This window comes from Vicugna pacos, chromosome 34, assembly GCF_048564905.1.
Source record: "Vicugna pacos chromosome 34, VicPac4, whole genome shotgun sequence".
NCBI lineage: Eukaryota > Metazoa > Chordata > Mammalia > Artiodactyla > Camelidae > Vicugna > Vicugna pacos.
The window spans coordinates 7,992,952-8,004,172 of NC_133020.1; the positions used below are offsets into that span (position 1 = coordinate 7,992,952).

The 11,221-nt window shown below is 39.9% G+C and overlaps 1 non-coding gene across 1 annotated transcript; it reads right to left on the reverse strand.

The window, feature by feature from the left end:
• Positions 1 to 10,530: 10,530 nt before the first annotated feature.
• Positions 10,531 to 10,603, reverse strand: TRNAD-AUC (transfer RNA aspartic acid (anticodon AUC)). Its single transcript has one exon. It is a non-coding gene; the product is annotated as a tRNA-Asp (tRNA).
• Positions 10,604 to 11,221: the final 618 nt, after the last annotated feature.

Consider the following 11,221-nt stretch of genomic DNA (forward strand, 5'->3'; position numbering starts at 1 on the left):
TGGTGATGGGAGGGTGGGAAAGTGGGATGCGCAGGTCTGATTTTAGGCAGGTTGAGTTTGAGTGAGCTTTAGAATCCAAGTGAAGGTGTAGAGCGTGTTGCTAGTTGTTCACTTGTGGCCCGGTCCTTAATCAGAGCATTAGTCCTTTGAGGACACAGTCCATGTTTTCCTCAGTCATAAGGGAGTGATCTCATAACTTTGCAAATAGTTGAAACTGTAGTTCTTGGCGACAAATACAGTCGGCTTGCCCCGAAGGGAACTGTCAATAATTCTTCTTTAAAAGGATGAGTGACACACTCTTCCCTCTTCTGGGCTCTCCATCCCAGCATTAGCTCAATGAATCTCTCATTCTGGATCCCTGAGGAAGAAAGCCTCTTGTTACTCCAAAGGTAATGTGCTGTCTGTTCCTGGAACTGACTTTCAACATTGTTAACCCTTCAACGTCTTCCCAGTGCACTTCCAATAAAGCCCAGATTCTTTGTGATTTGGCCTTGCCTGTCCCTTGGCCCCCCTCCACATTCTGATCCCTTTTCTCACTCTCGTTTTCACTGTACTGACCTATTTCCAATTCCTTCCACAAACTCGTTCCCACTCTGAGACCTTTGCACATGCCTTTTCTCACCCTTTGCTTGGCTACTTCCTACCCATCCTTCAGATCCCAACTGAAATGCCACACCTTCAGAGATACCTTCTCTGCCTCTCCGCTCTTCCCTCCCTTCCTGACTCTCTGTCTTGTCCCCTGCCCTTTTCTGTGAAAGCACACATCACAGACCATAACTGAATATTCATTTGTGTGTTTGACTAGAGTCTCTCTCCCTGACTAAATTATACCCTGTGACAGCAGAGACTGTGTTTAATATGTTTTTCAATATTAAGCCAGCAAAGATGCCATGTTTATTCAACGCATGAATGAATGAATGAATGACTAACTGAAGTGCTTACTCTGTGCCAGGCAGAAATCTAGACAGAAAGATGTCTAAGGTACAAGCTTCGCACTCGGTGTCCAGTGGAGAGAGCAATGCAGGGCGGTATTTCGCTCTAGCAGGTGCCCAGACGGGGTGAGGTTGAAGCTGCAGCAGGTGAATACTAACTCTCCCTCTGAGTTTTGGGAAAGGCTCCCAGGAAGGCAGCATTTAATGTGGGTCTTCAAGGATAAGCCGGAGTTCACCGGGAGGAGAAGGGGAGGAAGGGCACACAGACAGAGCACCGTTTGTGGAGAGGCTGAGAGGTGTGAGAGAACGCGATGCTTTTGGGGCAGCACTGAAATGTCTGGCCCACGAACAGGAGTTCACGGAAAGGAAAGGGCAGAGGTTAGGCTGGGAAGGGGTGTTGGGACAGACCAGAAAGCCCGTGCTGTTTTGTTTAGGTTTCATGCAACAGGGAATGGCGAATCACTGGAGATTTCTAAGCCAGGGAATAATTTGGTCAGGGTTGTGTCTCAGCAAGGCTGCTTCGGCAGCAGATGCACACGCGTTTGTGTGTGTGTGTGTGTGTGTGAGAGAGAGAGAGAGAGAGAGAGATGCCTGGAGTTCAGGAAGTGGGCGAGAAGTTGGTAGCCCACGGGGAAGATGATGTCACAGACACGGAGGCAGTGGCTGTGAAGAAAGACAGCGGAAGATGGATTTTGAGGGATCTCGAGGAGGAAGAATCATTAGAACTTGGACTCTATACTCTCTGACCTCATTTTCAGTCCTAAGACTCTGTGACCGATATATTAACTCCTACGCGGGCCTCAGAATTTGGGAGAAATATATTCTTAAAGTGTTTCTGCTTTTCCAAAAATAAACTCAAGGAACTTGGATCTCTTAGATGAAAACACAACTGAACTATACATTATACAGCAGTATGGGTTCCCTGGGGTGGAGTCAGAGATGCATGTATGAGAAAAGTGGTCTGACTGGGTCACTTTGGTTAGGATAGCAAAGCGGACAATTTGTGTAGACCTTGGGCCAAAGCATCCCAATAAACCCCTCCCGCTTCCTTCTCGTGATGTGGCCTTAGATGAATGCATTGCAAGTTAAAAAAAAAAATGCCTCAGCTATAATTTGAGGCAGTAGGAAGAATTGATATTTCCACATCCCTACTTTTTCACTGTCACTAGTGTGTATTTTTGACGTATGAATTTACAGGACTTTAATAGCAATCAATAGATGAATTTAGATATAGTAGACTTAAGCATCGCCAGAAGGCTGGGGTGGAGTAGGGGATAATATAAACCAAATGGTGGTTGATATTAAGTTTGGATGAAACTGAACCACAGACAGAGGGCAGATCTGAGGAATACTAATCAAATTAACCAATCTTTGAGTGAAATGAGCACACGTGAATTTGCAGAAACTGTTCAGATCAGTGTTTATTAGGTCTGCGTTAAATTCCTTTCCTAATTGTCTTTAATGTATGGCATCAGGAAACACAGAAGACGGAAGAAATACCTTCACAGTTCCCAGGGAGGGTCCCCCGGGGGTGCTGTCCAACAGCAGCCAGCAGCTAACACGGGGGAGAGTGTGACCAGCCAAACTGGAACTATTCAGTGGCTTCAAAGAAAAGTTTCATATCCTGGCCAATGTGGTATTTTTCTCCTTGCAGTGAAAATTAGTGGAAAAAAATATCCAGAGCCATAACAAGTCATTTGAAAAACTTGAGGGGAAGGGGATTACTCACATGCTTTAAATAGTATTTTGTTGATTTATTTCACTCTTGGGAGAAGAAACAGTTCTGTGAATAGTTTTCCTTATTTCCAGAAAAGCCTTTATGTAAACTTCAGGTGTCTCGAGGACCTTATCTTGTACCCCCAACACAAACATTGCATTAAAAACAGTTTCAAAACTATTTAGTTAAAGTTTGTAGCACATGATCCTCACCTAACATTTCTCTGCAGAGGTTTTAACTAAAATAGATACAAAATAAGAGATTAATCCTGTTACGGAGAGCCTGACCTCAGAATGATGGCCTTCCGAACAATTTTAACCTGTGCCATATGCTCAGTTCCTTCAGCTAATTAATTACTAGCTACTCATTTCTAGCAGTTTCTACATTCGATTCAAGTGCCAGCTTCGCTGGGTTGAGTCATTTAATATGAACATTTTAGTCTTCCTCACCCGTAAAACAGAATTTATATTAGAGCCTCCATACAATTTGCATTGTAAAAGTTAACTAAACACAAAAATGTGTTTTTCAGTATGTGTGTGTGTGATCATAGGGCCACAAATTATTTTCGAGATGGTTAACTTATTCTTTCCCCAAGCCATTCTCCTGGAGCTATACCACTACTGAAAATATGACTAATTTACAAATTATCTATCACACAAACAATTCAAGGGTGTACACTATACTTTCAAAAAACCTTCAAGTCTTTGCAATCATTGTTTGCATTCAGATCTTTATATATTGTGGGGATCGGGGGCCATCATTCCTAGTACAGTGTCATGGTTAAGACTTCTCCACTTACTACTGGTTCTGTGTGTCCTAGAAGGTTATAACTTAGCCGTGTCTAACCTAACTGTGTCTTACTTTCCTCATCTGAAAAATGGGGATCATAATAGTAATAGGACTTTGCATCATAGGACTGTTATGACTCACTGATTGGGAGATATTATTGACAAGAAGATTCAAGAATGGTTTCCAGATTTCTGGCAAGGACAACTGGGAGTACAGAGAGCCATCATTTGAAATATGGACTCCAGGGGTAGGAGAAGATATAAGAGGAAAGTCGTGGTTAAGATGTTCTCAGTTTGTGCTGTTCACCAATTCTCTTAGACATGAGGAAGGGTCAGTGTGGATTTGAAAATAAGCCTAAGATCGTATGGGTTTGGGAGTCCATTTTCCTGAAATATTATACCGTATTGAATGGCTCAAGGAACTTTGGACTATTAAAGGTAGACTTTAATCTAGAGCAACCTCTTCATTTGACAGTTCTTCAGGCCACACTACTTGTGATAAAGTAGCATGTTATGTTGGTGGTCCCCAAAGAACCACACCTGCTGATAGTCACACACCTGCGCGGTCCTCTCCTCTTGACTCTAAAATTCACTATAATGAGTAGAATCCAGCAAAAGCAACACTGTACTAATTTCAAATCTAAAGCTTAAGATGACATGGGTGCTTCTGCTTTTGTGTTCTTGGAATCCCTAAGCCCCACTGAGAAGTCTGGCTGTTCTGCAGGCGAGGCGATGTGGATAGGGAGATAACCTGACACACTGGGGAGAGAGACAGTCCAGCTGACCCAGTGTCCTGATACCAGGTGTCACTCCCCGTGAGCTGAATGCAGCTCCTGGGTGATCACCCTCAAGACTGGGCTTAGCTAAGTACAGCCAACCCACACCATCATTAGAGATATGTATTTTTTAAGCCACTAAGTTTTAGGGTGGTGTGTTACATATTAATAGCTAATCAAAACAACTGCAGAACCAGGACAAGAATCTAGGTCTTCTGAGGTCTAAGGTCGTCTAGGTCAAGAAATTCGTTCTGTTAGAGTTTCCTCTTAACTTTCCCAAAAACTTAATAAAAAATGCAGGGTGAATAACTCTACTTCTTTTTTCCAAGTTTGCTCAAGCACAAAATTTGTGTAATGATTAACTTCTTGATGTAAATAAACTATTTATCCTGAGATTAATGAAAGTTATTTGTCAATTAACCATGAGATAGATCTGTCTAGCCATCTATCCTTTTATCCATCCATCCATCCATTTATTATCTATTAATTTATATCAAAGAACTAGATGGAAGCTCTCTATCAAACACCTGTGGCTTTCTGAGTCATCATGAAGTACAAGAGAGGTGGAATGAGAAAGCCAGTTTTTCTTTCTTGTCACTTCAATTTTAAATCTTCATAATTCTCATGGGGGAATATCAATGGTGGCAGGTTTTACTTTGCTGAATGTTTAAAACTTTGATTGAATTTTAACCATTCATGAAGTATGGTTGCTTGAGAAAAATCACCAGAACTTCAAGACCATAGACACCATCTTCTGAAAACAAACTACTCTCCAAGTAAATGAAGTTTAGAGGATGACCACATGTCATCCCTCAAGGAGGCAACATAGATCTGGCATGGGTCTGTAAAAGAAAACATCTTCTTTCTATTTATTTATTTATTTATTTATTTATTTATTTATTTATTTTTTTATTATTTTAGCGTGCAGTCTTCTGTTTGTGGGTTCAAATATTAGATATCACTGTAGAATGGCAGGAATCCTATCCATTTCTAAATTAGAATTGTATTTGTTTGGGAACCGCTCAGAAGTCTGTCTCACGGCATCTGACAGCTTGACAAGGCTTGTTGCCATGGAAAACGTTTGTGATGTTATATAAATATACTCCCAGGTCATGAGCTGCCATGTATTTTTTGGACATTGACGCTGAGAGGGAAATGACTAAACATCTTTTTTAGAAAGGAAGAATAACATAGTAAACAAACAATAATAACAAGTAATAAATATGTGTGTATCCAGTAAATTGGTGCTCTGTTTTCCTAAGAATTAGACTTACGTTCTAACAACCATTTTAGCTATAAAAGTTCATTTATTGCAAAGGCTTTCCCCCACTTAAAATATTCTTATTACCAGTAATTTTGCAGTATTAATGGTTCCACTATTAATAGACTGAGAGACAAGGGACCTATTCTTCTTGTTCTCTATCTGTTATTGCATTAAGTAAGACTGCCAACCTCGGACTGCAGCTCTATAATGAACCGTGTGCTCAAGCCACAGGGTATATCCTCAGGGAAGGCTGTCCTCACATGTTGTTTTTGGTGCATGTTACGACCAGACAGGAAAAAAGTACAGCAACAAGATGCGAAGGGGAAACACTCAATTCAGGTTAGGATCTAAAATAGCCGTTTTCTTTGGAATTGGTGGGAGGTGAAGAAGTGTTGGGGAAATGATGTGGAAAGTCATGGGTGACATCTCTGTAATTTGGCCCCTTCTTATGACTGATGCCCTTTGTGTGAGCTCCCGTGGTACCTACAGTCTGACACACACAAGCTTGTCCTCCACCCTCGCTTTCTCTGACACACTATCATTTATTCAGCCAGGAATGAGACCTGCCAGATTCTTATGCTTGGGCAAACAGTGCCTACCTTAGGAGTCAGTGCTGACTGCCCATGGGGATGCTGCCTTTGCTGTTGCCACGGTGGCCTCTGCTGCTGTTCACCCCTTAAGTCAATAAGGGATGTTACAAATACCACCTCCTTACACCACAGCAGAGCGGGAACATGGCCTTCTGATCTGTAAGTACGCCATCTTTCTCTTAAGCAGATGCTGAAGTCACTTTCTACCACAGTCTGGACCCTTTGAAGGAGAGTAATGCCATTCGTGTTTTACAAGTCCATGTATTTGAAAACTATTTATTTTTTTAAATGGATTTGCAGGCATTCCACAATAGGAGCAATACCACTCCTATTGACTTATGCTGTGCGTCGTTGAGAGCGGGTTGGGATGGAATGGGACACAGCTATCTATTACACCGGGGTGTAGGGCCCACCGAGCCGCATCACCCCGTGTGTATAGAAAGAAAAATGGACAGAGGTCGAGGGCACATTGATGGAGAAAACATAAGCAGACATTTATCTGATTTTTCACCCTGGAAGATCACTTTTACCAGCATCACATCCTTCGATTCTCTCTTAAGCCCAGCAAGGTGTAGACGCAAGTGATATTTCATCACTGTACAAACGAGGAAAGGGGGGTTTGGAGAGCTTTAGGGGTTGGCTCGAGCTGCACATCATGTACGTGACAGAGGTGGGCTTCTCACTGAGTAGTAGCACCTTGCTGACAAGGCATACAGGGCTCACTGCGCGCTGAAGTCACTCTGGCATGCTTTCTCCACGCTACGCTGAGCACACTTTTTCATGAAGAAGTCCTCAGCCCAGGGTGGAGCCAGGAGAGGGGTGAGGGGGCGGAGATTCACTTCTCCCTGGCTCCTCTGGCTCCCTTCACCGTCCGTGGAGGCTGCTGTCTTGGGGTGAGATGCCCTGTTGTTTTTCTCTCTACAGGACTGAAGCTCTCTTTGCACTGGAAACTGAAGGCACAGAAACAGAAGGAATCTGATGTCATCCAAACGAAGGAAAGCAACTCATTTTATTTTTAAGCACTGCACCTCTGACTGTTTTTGCTGTAATCTATCCAGGTAACTCTGTCTGCAGGAAAAATGAAGCAAAATTACAAGTTGCTTGAATTATCTCCATTCTTGAATTTACTCCATGAATACAAACAGAACTCACAAGGAGATTAAAAAAAAAAACAACAGATCCGTATATACTGGTAAATTTGAAACAAAAAGTTTTTCAATTTTTAAAATTTATTTATTTAAAGTTAACATTCTTAATTTTTTAAATAAAAATTTTAAACTTTGGAAACTGAAAAGTGGATCTTAGTTTTTCTATTTTTAAATTATTTTTACTTTAATTCTTTTTTTTTTTTTTTTTTTTTGCCGATGGATGTACTGGGTAATAAATCCAGGATCTCATGCACATTAAGCAGAAGCTCTACCGCTGAGCTATATCCTCACCCAGTGTACCTTAATTTTTTAAAATAGAGTTGTTTTGTACTTTCTGACGGCCTCAAGCATCCTCACAGTCTTTGTACATAATAATCTTGTAAAATTATAATAAGATCTGAAGTTTCCATATGACTAAGCCTATTAAGGTATTCTATGTCATACGGTACCATTGTTATAATATTTCGTTTCTTTTACTTTAAAAATAAATGCAAACAAAATACAGTCATTGATTAAGCATGTTGTATTCCAAGTATTTTCAAATAAGTAATTTTATTTATTCTAGAGAGTAATAGTACTATTTATAAACAATCTAGTTTTTCTCCTTTCAGGCATATGAAAGGATTGCACTTCCTCACTCCTTTGTAGCTGGATATAGACACATGACTTGCTTTAACTAATGAAATTTAATCAGAAGTGACATATTTCACTTATGTGCAGAAACACTTAATTGCTGGAGCAACTTTTCTTCTCTCGTGGCAATCATGAAGGCACAGAAATATAGCCTCCATAAGCCTGGGTTCTTGAGTTACTGCCATGAAGAATCACTACATTTTGGTGATTATTTGTTACTGTAGCATAGCCTAGCCCATTCTGACTAATATAGCATTTAACAGATGAGGAAACAAAGACTAGGAGAAATGAAGGGACTCACTCAAACTGGCATAACAGAGTTACAGAAATCTTCTGTTCTAGATTTGTAATGTCAATCCAGGCTCGAATAATACGTTCTCCAAGAATCTCAAAATTAAAAACACCTGATTTAGCATACATATGCTATGTGTCCACATTCAAATTAACTGGTTCTTTTAATTGAATTGGAAAATTACATTAGTTAAAGGAATAGTGGTATCGGATATTTAAATGAACAAAGATTGAACCTACTAACACAAGTCATTTTATGGATAAACACAAAACTGCTATGCTGTGGTCTTAAAAATATTTAGAAAAGTGGCATCTCTGAGTTACTTAAACCTTCTAGCTTTTTCATTCAGACAGGCGACTTCCAAATAGTTAATTCTACCTACTTATTATAAGAGATTGAGAAAGGTAATATCAGCCAGGAAGACAGTCCCTAAACTACTCTAAGTACTTGAGGCTTCTTACATAGTTGTAAGAAGCTTAGAAAATTCACTTGCCATTTCCACTAATACTCATGGATCCCTGTCATCTGAACACACTGATCTATGTTCAAGTGAAAATGCACTTTGCAAACAGGCTTTTGGTTGAAAATATATTTTTGCAAGATTTCATGACTTGGCAGCCCAATTTCTTCTCTTATACTAAAGAGATTTTTGAAAGATGAATATCTTGGCCATTCAAAGTTACACAAATTTCACACTCAGTTTTCACTTCGTGTTTGCTCTTACTAGTGATATTTTAATATCCCTTGTTTAACTGCTTTTGATGTCATTTATTTGCTGTATTTTTTGGCAGCCCCTGCCCCACTTGCTTTCAGCTTTCACCCATGCCAGTTACTTTATTTCTTTACCTGATGTTTTTGCACATTTCCTCCAGAATCTAATCTACCAGGATTTATGAGAGAGATATGATTTCTTATTCAAAATAGTCTTAGAAGCAGTAGAGCTCAAACTTCACAGGAAACATTTTTTAAAAATAATATTCAGTCTACTTTTATGTGTCAGATTGGTCTGTCACAACTCACTTAACCCTTCAATTCCTTAGGTTCCCCATCTACTAAGTATGAATAACTGCCATCTTCCTCAGCTTAAACTCCAAGACTATTTTGAGAAAAATTATGTTTCTAAAGCTTTCTCAGCCTTATATAAAGAACTAGGTATACCTAAAACATATGAATCAAATCTCTAGACATTTGGGACAGAGGCAATTTAAAACAATTATACTAAAACCTTTGGAATGAGCTGGCATGTTCAAAGTTCAACAGAATCAATGTTTCCAAGTATCAAAGCCGATCACAAGTTGATTTCACAAAGAACTTAGCAGACTTGCATTATTTTAGACTTCAGTGTCTGAAAAAACAGATGTTCCAATATTTCAAATAATCAGAACCAAAAAGAAGGAACTTGATTACCTGAATAAAGGATAATGCTAATTACCATGACTGGAAGTATTCTTGGTATTAATAGAAACAGCTAACAGTTCTAACAGTGCTTACTGTATTTCTCTTCCTACGTGGGCCGTTTAATACCTTATCTAATTTACTGTAAATTTCTAACAACAACCAAATAAGCTTCCCCATTTTACAAACTCAGAAAGAATCTTAAGAAGTCGACCAGTTGGTTCAAGTTTACAGAGCCAGTAATCAGCAGTGCTCAGATTTGGAGACAGGAAGTCTAATTCCTGAGCCACACTTTCACTACTACCATATAAGCTTTAGCGATTATTGACCAAATTATTTTAGGAAACCTATGGTAAGATTCCAGATTAATAGACAAAACAGGAAGCAATATGGAAGAGTTCCTACCACAGAAGTTTCGTCAGGAACGTCTCGCCAGAGTAGAGGAATGTGGAGTTACCTGTATTGGCTCAGAGACAAGCAGATGACAAGAATGTGGAGAAATCTCTGAACCACATCAGGCGATGTGTGTTTTTTTAAGACTTGATGGGTTTAGTTCACAGGAGATCGGAGGAGCATTACCACTGTGTTAAAACATTTTAAAAGCTGTCTTATGTTAAAGGAAGGAGGCTGACTCTAGGTTGATCCAAAGACACAAATAAGGGCCCTTCAATAAAAGTTACAGCGTGGAGACAGATTTGGAGTTAATTTGTTAATCAACTGTTCTTCTGTGAACATCCTATCATGCATAGCTTCTCTGGAGGGCAGTTCACAAATGGAGAACCAGATGAGAGCCTGCATTAGAAGCCTCTGATTTATTCTCAGTGAACATCAATGAACATTTTTTTCAATGAACATTTTCAATGTGCATCTGCGGTTGTTGCTCGGGGGAACTCTTTTTAAAAAACTTTTAAATAGATTAATTTACTTTATCTTTATTTCACTTATATTTCTGAAGGGGGGAGGTAATCAGGTTTATTTACTTACTTACTTTTTAATGGAGGTACTGGGGATTGAACCCAGAACCTCATGCATGATAAGCACGCACTCTACCACTGAGCTCTACCCTCCCCTGCTGCTAAGGGGAACTCTTAAAGGGTGAAGAGCAGCACTGGCATTCGGAAGAAGCCAGAACTCCTGAAACCTATCCAGGGAGACTTCACAGAAATTCTCCACATCTAGCATCCTTAGCATGCATATATAGGAAAAGCACTTAATTGTCACTCCCTCTCATTCAAGTTGTAACATTTGGAGTGTTCTTAATTATAAGAGCATGAGGAAGGCTGATCCATTGTTTAAAATAAGAAAGCGCATGTCAGGCTTCTATTGGATTTACTGAAATAATAAAATTGCATTGGAGATTACATGCATATACACTTTTTCCTCCAAGTCATCTAATCACCTGGAAGTTGAAAGCGCTTAGACTGGAAATCCCACACAGTCAGGGAGTCGAGGTTTGTTGCTGAATTCTCAGCACCCAGCACAGTAGCTCGCACCACGCAGGTCCTCACTAAATAGTTGCTGAGTAAAGCAAAGGGAATACAACAGGCAGTCAGTCCCAGGAATTGTATAAACGTGATGATCAGGAGTGAACTGAGATTCAGTTACAGAGCTTCTGGAAATATTTTTAATCTTTCCTGCTGCTTTATGCTTTGACTCCAAAGGCTTGAGTTCAGAACTTAAGAAAAT